Source organism: Lycorma delicatula, chromosome 2 (assembly GCF_047948215.1).
Source record: "Lycorma delicatula isolate Av1 chromosome 2, ASM4794821v1, whole genome shotgun sequence".
In the NCBI taxonomy this organism is placed as follows: Eukaryota; Metazoa; Arthropoda; class Insecta; order Hemiptera; family Fulgoridae; genus Lycorma; species Lycorma delicatula.
This window is the reverse complement of record NC_134456.1, coordinates 163,933,765-163,945,787: the sequence shown is the minus strand read 5'-3', so window position 1 is coordinate 163,945,787 and position 12,023 is coordinate 163,933,765.

Below are 12,023 nucleotides of genomic sequence, written 5' to 3'. Positions count from 1 at the left end.
TCTGTTTTCTACAAAAATATAAATATTTTATAAAACCTTTTTAACGTTCATTTTAAATTATATTACCATATCATTATGTTTGTTGATCGGCAGTTTTATTGAACTACTAATTCTGTTTCTAATAAAACTAAGAAATATAAAGGGATGTAGTAAATCAAGAAATAAGAAATCTATATATAAAATTACCGGATTTCAAATAAAAAGAATAAAACATTATCTCGACCCATTATAATTATTATTAGTCAGGAAGTTTAGAATAGAGCTTATCGTACAAATATTGCTCTCTTATACAGTAATCAATCATTCATTCCTGGGCGTAAAATAATATAAATATCTATTAAAGTCGTACAAATTATAAATATTTAATTAAAAAGAAACTAACTTTATTTTGTTACTAAACTTAAAATTCTTGTTATAAATAAAATTAAATGATCTTTACACAGATTTATCAAATATTTACTTTCCTTATTTTTATAACGAATCAGTCATATCTTATTAAAAGTTTTTAAGGAATAATAAAGATCCCAAAACGTTTGTTATATAAAAAAGAGTAAGTTATTTAAAAAGAATAAAACTAAATTAAAATAAAAAAAGCTGAGAAGGTTCTTAGACATGTTTTACGGTTATAGGCCACGAGGGAGCACTGCAGTAGATGTGTTTCTCTAAAACGGCTGGGCCGATTTTTAGGAGGTTTTTTGCATTACATAGGTCACCTCAGAGCAGGTTCTTAGATTAGTTTTACGGGGTTATAAGCCTTTCTAACTCCAACAAGGCTGCACTATTTGTGTGGATTATTAAATAATTTGCGCTGTCAAGTATACTAAACTTTCATCATCATCAGCCTACAAACTTCCCACTGTTGGGCAGAGTGAATGTGCCCATAAAACGAATAAATAAAAAACGAGTTTAAAAACGAATAAATAAAAAATTAAATTAAAAATTTTAAAAAGCCCATGAAAAAACATTGAAAACGTGAGCTAATTAAATAACTTTATTTTTACCTTATAATCCTCTGTGATATTGTTTTTAAGATAGTAAAATTTAAGATTTTGATTGACCGTCGTACGTGACTCGTAGACTGAACCAAAATCTTAAATTTTACTGTCTTAAAAACAATATCACAGAGGATTATAAGGTAAAAATAAAGTTGTTTTATTATTCCACGTTTTTAATGTTTTTTTTTGTCGTTGGTTTCTTAAAAATTTTAATTTTTTTTATTAAAACTTCTATTATCAATTTTGTTTGAAGTAGAAGTTATATAGATTTTAGGTTTTTTTTTGTTTAACTTGTGTTGACTGGCACCGACTTCAAAAATAGTTATTTGTTCTAAATACTTTTACTTTAGTTAATAAAAAAAATTAATTATTTGTAATATTTTAGTACTATTATTTTTTGAAGACGGTTTTTTATTGTTCAAAATTTACTGGACTGTTATTAAAAGGTGTTCATCCACTATGATAAAGCAATTTTTATGCATACATACATACATATATATATATGGAGAGGGGAGAGTGAAGCTGAGGTAAACAATTGTGCGACGTGTAATTTTTCTCTATCAAGCTGCGATGAAGTAGAGATTTACACGATAATAACTGAGAATAAAAGAAAAATAACAATATAAATTGCTATGTTTTTCCTACATACCGACCACTTAGATGCGGGAAAGTACGTTGCTTCAACAAGTTTTCCCTAATCATCTCTAGAGATAACTCTTACAAGAGCTTATAACGCAGTTAATGAAGCTATTTTGAAAGGTGGTAGAAGGAAATTCCTACATTAATAGAAACTTTATTTAAAGATTTTTGAGTGCTTCAAGAAGTTTATTTGTTTACCTATAGTCCGAGCAGTTTCAGTAGCCGATTGGCGAGCGTTGCAGTCTCATAATCCGGAGATCTTGGGTTTGATTCTACGTGTGTTTTTTTTAACTTTTTATTTTTTTTACATATACACTAACGAAAATTATTTTTTTTTATTTTTCAGGATTATTACAAATGATTTTTCCGAATACAAACTTGAATAACTCACGTTTAATAACTCACATACATGAAAGTAACGTCAATGGAAAAGAAACCTCAAAGGTTTTCACCGGTTGGTTTATTGATTATTTCGCTAATGGCTGCTAAGGTAGACAGGAAGGGTTTTTGTGTGCTGAATTTTCACGTCTGCCAGTATGTTTCACTGTACAACGTAATTTTAGAAGTTTAGTGAAAATGCAACCAGTGAGCCCGTATCCGTAAGTGGTATTCTGACTTTAAAGCAAGGAGGTGGATCTGTAAGCCCAAGACAACCGGCCGTCCACCAGTAAGCGAAGCAACTATGGAATGTATGAGAGAGAGTTCGTACGAAGTTCACAGAAATCCATCACCACAGCCAGCAGAGAAGTAAACATCCTCTAATCTACTGTGCGAAAGATTGTGTACTGAATAGGCGACTACCAGAGATAAACTGGGCTTGCGACCGTGACGATAGTGGAAGTTTGCGTTAGCCTTCACGTTCCAAATCATTCATCCTGGCTTTTTTCTCTGGGGTTTTGTCAAACAACAGTCACCTTTACCACCTATCATCAAGGATCTTCACAGTTCATATCATAAAGGTGTTTGCATTAGTGGATCGTCCAATATTACGTGTATGGCATGAATTGGACGATTCGATGTGTGTCGTGCGATCTAAGGAGCTCATATTGACCACATGTGATGTTGGGAACCAAATCTAATACAAACGTTTTGAGTTTTCTTTTCCATTAATGCTACTTCATGAATCTTTTTTTCTGTTTAGCCTCTGGAACCACCGTAAGAAACTTCAGAGGATGAATGAGGATGATACGTGTGAATGTAAACGAAGTGGTCTTGTAGAGGCTCAGGCCGACCATTCCTCAGATGTGTGGTTAATTAAAACCGAACCAACCAAAGAACACCAATATCCATGATCTAGCACTCAAATCCGCATAAAAGTAACTGCCTTTGCTAAGATTTGAACCTTAGAACTCTCGATTTCGAAATCAGCTAATTTGCGATGAGCTCACCACTAGACCAACCCGGTGGTTACTTTCATCTATCTGAGTGTTATTAAACGTGAGTTATTTAAGTTTCTATTCATCAAGATCATTTGTAATTACTCTACATTATAGTAAAATGTTATTTTGTAAAAGGAAAATAATCGATGTTTTTGTTTATTTTAAACGTAAGCAAATTTGTTGATTTTAAATTTGACCATCTTTTTTTAAAACAGACTTTACTGTAATCGGTTCTGAGAATTACATTTAACAATATAAATTTAATTTAAAGTTTCCAATTAATTTCAGTAGGATTCTTATTCCTTTTCTGTTTTGCTGTAACTAAAAGATAGAACTAATAATATTGAAATAAAAAAACACATTCCCAACTAAAATATTTACTATAGTTTAAATATTTTCATGCTCGCTAGTAGTTTCATTACATTGATTCTCAGCAGTCATTTTTTAAACTTTTATGAGATAGATTTATCGATTTTTATGTTTTTTGCAAAAGTATTTTTTTAATACAGGTTTACCTTCATTTTAAATCTAAATAAGTTACGTAAACATTAAAAGTTATACGGAAAACACATTTATTAAAAAATTAACGCATTATAAAAACCGGCAATGAAGTGTAAAACATTTTTGGCTAAGAGAAATTATGTAAATAATTTTTCAATCGCTTTGATCTGTTTGTACCTTTATGATAAAATAATTCCTTTTTATAGAAAAAACAATAACCAAAATTTTTTTTTCTTCATTTTTGTGTGAAAATACTTATTTCTAATTCTATGTTACATATTTAAATAGATAGATACAAAAGAAGAAACTGATTATTTTTTATACTTGTGGAGAACGTAATGATGATTGAACGGTGGAAATATTGTTCTGTGTTCTTGAAAAATGAAAAATAATGTTTTCATTTTAGGCTCTCATATTCAAGAAGAAGCATTCGGGAAAATTTATTTTTTAAGAAAATAATGCTTAAGTAATAATAATAAATTTTTAAAAACTTTTAAAATTATTTTAAAAATATAAAAAATTCAATCATAATTTTAAATAAACACACTTGTAATTTTCTAGGAAGGGCCTGAAAACTTTTGGTTAATCTTTTTTTTTCAGGACATACTAAAGAATAAGGGCTAACAAAAAAAATTCAGATTTTACATTTTGAATGAATGATAACTTGCGAGATGGATTTAAATTTAAAATAAACTTTTAAAAAATTTTTGTGACCTCAGACTAGAGGAGCGGAATGGACAAAATATTCCTATATTGGTTTGAAGGCCTGTTGATGTAGAAAATATAGATGCAAAACACTCCCATTAACTCTTTTTTTGAAGCAAGTTATATCTAGCTAAAATAGAAAAACATATCGTCTTTTTTTGGGGAGGGAATATTAAATAAAATTTATTTGGTAATTTGTGATCTTGATAAAAAAAAATCTCAAGTTTTGTGAAAAAAATCTTTTCTTTAACTCCGAACTTAGTACTTTTCTACAAAGATGTAAAAAAATTGGTCAACGGGATCCAATGTTATAAGACCAAATACTAGCCATCATGCATACATGCATACGTACGCACATATGCACAAACGTCCGGGTGACAAAAATAAATTTTTTGAACTTGGGGGAGCAATGGAATAAAAAAAATTTTGTCCAGATAATTTATTTAAATTTATTTTTTTGTTAATTTTTTTTTAATGTCTCCTTTAAAAAATACCTCAATTTTTTAGATTTTTTTTTTTTTACCGATCTATATACTTTCCCGTTATAACTATAGCTGCTGTAGCAGCATATATCTCTATAACCGGGAAGATATAATATACAACGAGCCTATAATAATAACCGTTAATGCACGAATGCGAAGTTACGACTTGAACCTTGGCGAGTGTCGTAAACTTCGTATGAGTCCATTAATGTCCGTTATACAGAGTTGCATACCGTATTTTTTCTACAGGTGATAAAATATTGGGATTATTGTTTTAAATCAATGATTTTGAATACATTGTTTACGGAATATTTCTTTAATTTAAAAAATAAAAACATTAAACAATACATTTCTGTGGCAAAAGTTTATTAGTATAAGTTCAGCCTTTTCTTTAATATCGATCGGTGTTGAAGACATTTCTTTCTCAAACATAATTAAAAGAATAAACGGTGTAATATAAAAAACTTAGTTACTTATCGGGGTACTTTCAAATTAACCTCTGTTTGTTAACTATTAAATCGGATTAGGATCAAAGTAAAAAAACAGCTTCTGACTGGTCAGTGGTTGAAAAGTGTAGGTTTTTGGTCGGTTGAACAACTGTATCATAATGAAAATCTGTTTCATCGAGGGACGTCGCTAGCGTTCCCGCTGGCAAGTATGACACAGAGAGGCCGTGATGTTACCTCTTTAACATTGAAAATACGATTTTTCGATACCTTACGTACCTTCAACTTCATTTTATTAAATAGATAAGAATGGTTCTATATATATGAATTGTGTTTAAGAATCCTGAATAGAAATGTAATGTTATGAGGAAAACAGTTTCTCGAATAACATTCTTGGTTTTCTTCTTTTTTTTTATTGAAGCGCATCAATGTTTCACAGTAACTACTCTAAAAAGATACTGAGTTCAGAGTTACGCGAGTCGTCCGACCGATCAACTGATCAGATGATATATGTATTATAGATGAGAGAATTATTACATATCAAGTGTATGAAACAGTAGTGCTCGCATATAATAACCTCGATAATATGTATGTATATATAATATACAGCAACGTGTGTATAAACACAAAAAAAAAATTGTGTCTGTGTGTGTGTGTGTGTATATTTATATATATATATATATATATATATATATGTATATACAAACAAAAATAAAGCAAGAGATATCTTTTGTAGAATGTATTATATGGTTGTCTGTGTCATATAAGGTAATTCTTATTAATTCATGAAACTATGGAAATTCCAGCTTCAACTCTATGCAAAAAATAAAATTAAAACACATCCCGTCAAGCTTCAACTTTCATTCGATCATTTCCCTACTACATCTTTTATATTTCAATATAAGACTTTTTTCTACATACAACTTTACGTCTAAAAAAATATTTACATTGAGTTAATGTTTTTTGTTAACTATTTATATACTAGATCTCAACGAAAAAGATGTGATGAATAAAATGTATCAACTTTTTTTTTAATAGTATTCTTAATAGTGTTGCGTATCTTACTGAATTCGTTCTATAGAATTCGTTGTAGGATAAAAACAATATGTCTCATATTAAAATAGGATCACTTTTGACCAAGTAACCACATCGTTTCTCGATTTATTTTCAGTTGGAAACTGAATCTCAGCCTACTTGGTATTTGGTTAGCTGGCATTTCTCCCGCCACCACCCCATTCGGTCGCCCTAGAGCATAGACCAAATGTACTGTGCCAATAAACGGCTACTGAGCCTCGAAACAGATTTGCGACCTCGTATCCTAATTGCTCCTAATGAGCTCCTATCTTGCGTGAGCGGTTAAGCTGGGCGCCGTACAGCACCCGCCTATGTGTCCCTACCGCTCACTTGTCACATTAAAACTAAATCGGGGAGGCGCACCCCTTGTTACAATTAAAACAATAAAAGTTACAATTTAAAAGACGGCAATTTAAGCCGCCACGCCTCGGTCGCTGTTTGCCAGCTAGTGTCTGTCCACCATTTAAGCACTTGGAGCTTTATTGGCTGATGGCAGCCATTATTTCTAGGAAGGTTTTCACCGACACGCTACAGGAATCAATAATTCCCCATTAAAATTAACTTAAATTACCGATGACGGTTGAACATCGCAACCTCATCGAGGAACTCCCACACGGTCCGACAATGCGGCTCACGCCACATTGACTCGCCGTTTATGAGCGGCCAGTTTTCCCCCTGACCTCTAAGTTCCAGGGTGGCCCGGTCTCTGGCCCCCCCAAGAGCAGGGCAGTCGAACATTAGGTGTTCGTTCGACTGGACCTCCCCACAGACGCACAACTCATCAGCCGCTAGGCGAAACCTGAACAGATATTGCATCAAATTCACGTGGTTGGTGAGCACTTGGGCACCCGCCGCCCTTAAAAATGAACTTGAGGCATACCATCCCCCCAGATCCTGTATAAATCTATACAGAGGTCTTCCCTTAGACGTGGTGTGCCATTCATGCTGCCATGTCTCCATCGCGAGGCCCCAAAGCCTCTTCCGCAGGCGGGAAATGGGCAACTGTTCGAAATTTAGACCCGGTGCATTGTGATCACCGTTCCATTCCGGTTCTAGCGGTTTTGACCAAGTAACCACATCGTTTCTCGATTTATTTTCAGTTGGAAACTGAATCTCAGCCTACTTGGTATAAGTTATCCACTTCTTTTTTAAAGAATTGATTAAAACTAACAAAAAACATTATTTACCTACTTACCTAACACATTTCAACCGTCGCATACGTGCTTATCTTATTTTAAAAAATTCCCTCCCAAACTCTCCCTCTTCTGATGAGAAAGCTGTGACAGAAATGATGAGGTTACGTAATCTATCCAATTTATAGGTTTCATTATTGCGAGTAGACATTTAAACAAGGTTTGCGAGTAACTGGTTAAAAAAAGTGTTTAAAATAATTAAAGAATATTATTTATTGCAAAATTATAATATTTAACACGCTTCAAACAGAGTGATGTCGGTTGGGAGATTGTTGTATGACTATTTATTTCATAATATTGTAAAATTAGAATTTATTATTGAATAATATTAGGAAAATTAGGAATAACACACTTTTTCACCATGTGTAGGTTTAATATTTATATCGAGTTTAGAGGAAAGAAGCCAAGGAAAAAAGGAATGATTGTGTAAGGAAGAAAAATAAAGAAATTCCATGAATATAGACTGTTATTAATATCCTAGTAATACAGGAAAGAGAGAAACTCGGTGCTGGTACAAGCGATCAGCGACTAAGGGTATCGAGCCGTTCGGTTGTTTGGTATTTTTCCTAAGATTATCATCGGATTTGGTTAAAATTTATATGTGACCACTACGAAAGTATATTCTTTTCAATTAAAAAAAATTATGAAAATCTATTTCTAACGTCAGAGATATTGCGTATCATACATTTAAAAAATTGTCGAATTGATAACCTATTCCTTTTTTGAAGTTGGTTAAAATTTTTTTAAATATTAAAACCACGGGAGATAAGAGTAAAAGACAAAAAAAAATTCAATTTTAAAAGGTGAGGATTGATTTTTGGAGAAAACGTTTCTTGGATTATTTTATATATGCAATGTAGGTAAAAAATTTGGCAAATTAAAGTTTTTTCAAAGTGCCTCAGAAGAAAATCGAAATTGGATTTCGCGATATCCCCACTTCCTGAAGGAATTTTAAAGAATAATATGATCAATACCCCATATATAGAAATATTTGAATTAAATCTGAAGAAAATCGGTACGGTCAATCCTGAGATTAAAACCAAAAGCAGTGCGACAAACATATTTACACGAACGAAACGCATGTTTTTTTTTTAGATGAACTAGTTGAATTTCAAAACGTAAAGATTTGTAAAAACCGGATACTCTATTTTGACATGATCACCTTTTTTATAACTACTCTAGCCATATTCTCCGAGAAAGTAAAACTAACAAGTTTTTAAAGAAAATAATCTCAATTCTATCAGAATGAAATTTTACTCGCCGTGTTAAATTGTGGGAAAATTTCACCAACATCGTTCACGGCTTTTTTACGTATATTTTAATTTAAAAAATACATCTTTATCGCTTCATAGTATTGGAAAACATTACACGTTTCTATTAAAATAAAGACAAATCTGAGTAATTCCAAACCGAACAGATCACTAAAAAACAATCATATTAACGTAATTTGAAATTATGGAGTTCCAGTTATATATAAATAAAAAAATACATTTTTAAAACATGCTTTTCTACATTTAAACATTGTACTAAAAAGTAAAACTATAATATTTTCAAAAGTAAAAAGAACTGAAAAATTAAGTTTAGCTCACGAAATAGTTCAATTTGAGAGGAAAAATGATCTAAACAGTAAACATAAATAGAAAATAATTTTGTTTTCAACAAAACAATATGTATACAGTTGTCTATTTATGCAAGACCGCAATGAAAAGCATAGGGGGCGACCTCAGTTCTATTTTTCACCTGAAATTTAATTCATCCAAAGAGATTTCGTAACTATTGTATATTGAAGCTCTCATTTCCATTTTTCATCAAAACCTTTGTAATATTTAAATAATTTATATACATATTGATTATGAAAGCGCCCCCCTATGCTTTTCATTGTAGTAGAATGAAAATGTAATTCTTAGATATAGAAAAGTATGTTTTTAAAAATTTTTTTTATATTTTTTTTTTTTAGTCAGTACATTTCTATTACGTACTAAATGCCAACTAATTAATCACATTGCACTAAAAACCGCACTCTAAAATTGACTCTGGTCTTGTGAATGCATAAATGTAAAATGTATAGATATTGTATAAACATAATTACATTATTATAGTATATAACTGCGATTGTCATGGTATTTAGTTTTTTTATGTTAAAAAAAAAAGTTTTTAAAATTTTATTTCATTTTTTTTAATTAATTAAAGAATAAAATAAAAAAATTTAAATAAATAAAATATAATAATATTTAAAATAAATATTATTTTTAAAAATAAAATATTTAATTTGTAAATAATTTAAAAAAAAACTTAAAATAATCTAAAAGCTTTTTCTTGAGATGGGAATTTTTCCACTGAAAAACGCCGATTTCCACTTAACAATCGGTATTTAGTATTTTCAATTTTTTTGATGAGAGGTGCAGGAGTTTATCGCTTTTCTCCTCGCCCTTTTCTCTTTCATCGATTTTATATTTTTTCATTTTGCTCGTTCTCAATGCTACACCAAAAATGTATTCTACGCCTTATTTCTTAATGATGAAATGCTGCATCCACATAAAAACAGAATTGTTTTATAGCGACTCTGCGGCTTCTGAGACGTCACAGAACCATTAAAATGTATTTAAAATTATGTTAAAAATATTATTTTTAAATTTTATTTAAAAATTATTTTATATTAAATTAGCTATTAACAAAAGAACAACCAGAATTAAAATCAAGTTGCGAAAAAGGAAACTTTGATTTTACTGTTAGCGAAAATTTGTTATTTTCATAGACTTTTAATACCGGAGTAAAAAATATACCTATATACTATCGGCATGAAAAAAATTTTCAGTTTTATTAAATTCGAACAACAAATATGTTAGCTGAATGACATCAGTATTGGTAAAAATGTGATCATAATGTAAATGAAAATTTTTTGGTGAGAAGAGTGTCGGATTATAACATCAATAAACGAGTATAAAGTTTAGCTATGTCACAAAAAAACCACAAGGATTAATATCGATAATTCGGCACTGTTTTCCTTTATCATTTAATTTTCTTATTACATCGCAGGTTATTATTTGAAACTCTTATTTCAATTACTTCTGAGGTGTGACGTACTGATTCAGTTAATTTATAATATAAAAGGTTCAGTTACGTAATTTGGAAACATTTTTATAAATCAATTATTATAATCGCTATACCGAGATATTTAGGATAATCTACTCGTATTAGCTTTAAAAAAATTAGTATCTGAAAAAGAAAAATAATGAATAAATTAACCACATACCAAATAACGGTAATTATTCAATATGAATTGTACATAATAGGAGGAAATTTGGTAGATAAAAGAGCATAGCATGTTTGTTAAAATAATGATAGGCGTTAGGGTGTTAAAGGAACCACCCACCGCACAAATAAAGTAGGCCTATTAACTAATAACAATCTACAACATGTAACAATACAAGATATAGGACGGGAAATGAATTGTAATAACATTGTAAAAGATACACAGATCTTCCTTTTCATTCATCTCCTCCTTTTTTCTTTATTTATCCTATTTAATAGCAGTTCTTCACCTCCTGTCTATAGTCAGATTCAATTTCATTACTCAAATATTATTTGATTTATGTCTAAATTTCTAATATGATTTCTAAGCTCGGAGAAAAAATATTTTTACGAATATGCCACTAATATTAATAGTATTAATTATATGAACATAAACAATAATTTAGATATATGAAGAATTGATAAAAAACAGAGTTTTTACCTTTAAATAAAAGAACAAAACGACCGAACAAGGTATACGCTACTAAAAATTTAGCGGAAGATGAATTGAGTCCGTAAATGGAAGATATGTATTAAGAAATGTTGTAGAAAAAACAGAATAAGAGGAAAAATAAATTATAAGACTAAGATAGATATTAAGGGGAAGAAATTAATTTATGAAGTAAAAAGAAAAGAACAGAACAGAGAAATTGGTGAAAAGAGACAAAGTACACGTCGTCGCCTGGCACATGGTTGCCAGGAGAACCAATGATGATGTAACATAGATATCTATACATAGTACTTGATGAATTAAAACAGTAGCTATCTATTGCATTTTTTCGTATAAAATAAATTAGTAGTATAGAAATGAGAAATTAAGGACAACCTTGACCTTATACCCCCTGATGTGACGGTCAACCCCTTTCTCTCACCCTTCAAAACAAGACACCATCTTGGCCCCGACAACTTTTCCTCGTCCTTCGGCAATCTTTCCCTGTCCACCGCCATCTTAACCAAGAGATCAAGATGGTGGGGACCCGCTTACACAAGGGTGAGCGGTACGAGTTTTTCGGGTCGGGCTATGTTTTGTGCTTTATGTTATGATACATAATATTTGTATACATTATTTGTTTAATACGTTTGTGTGTGTGTGTGTGTGTGTGTGTGTGTGTAAGCAAACACTTTCCTTACCGAATCGCTCTTAAGTGTGCCGGAGGACTGATCCTCCATCAAAATGTAGCACAGGCCCTGCGATGTTTCAGCCGTTTAGTCATTGGCTAATGTTGTGAAAGGAAAAGTTGATAACATCATTACCCGAGCGTTACCGCATGAGAGTTTAAAGTATTTGTGTACGGGTAAGTATGTGCGCGTGCGTGTG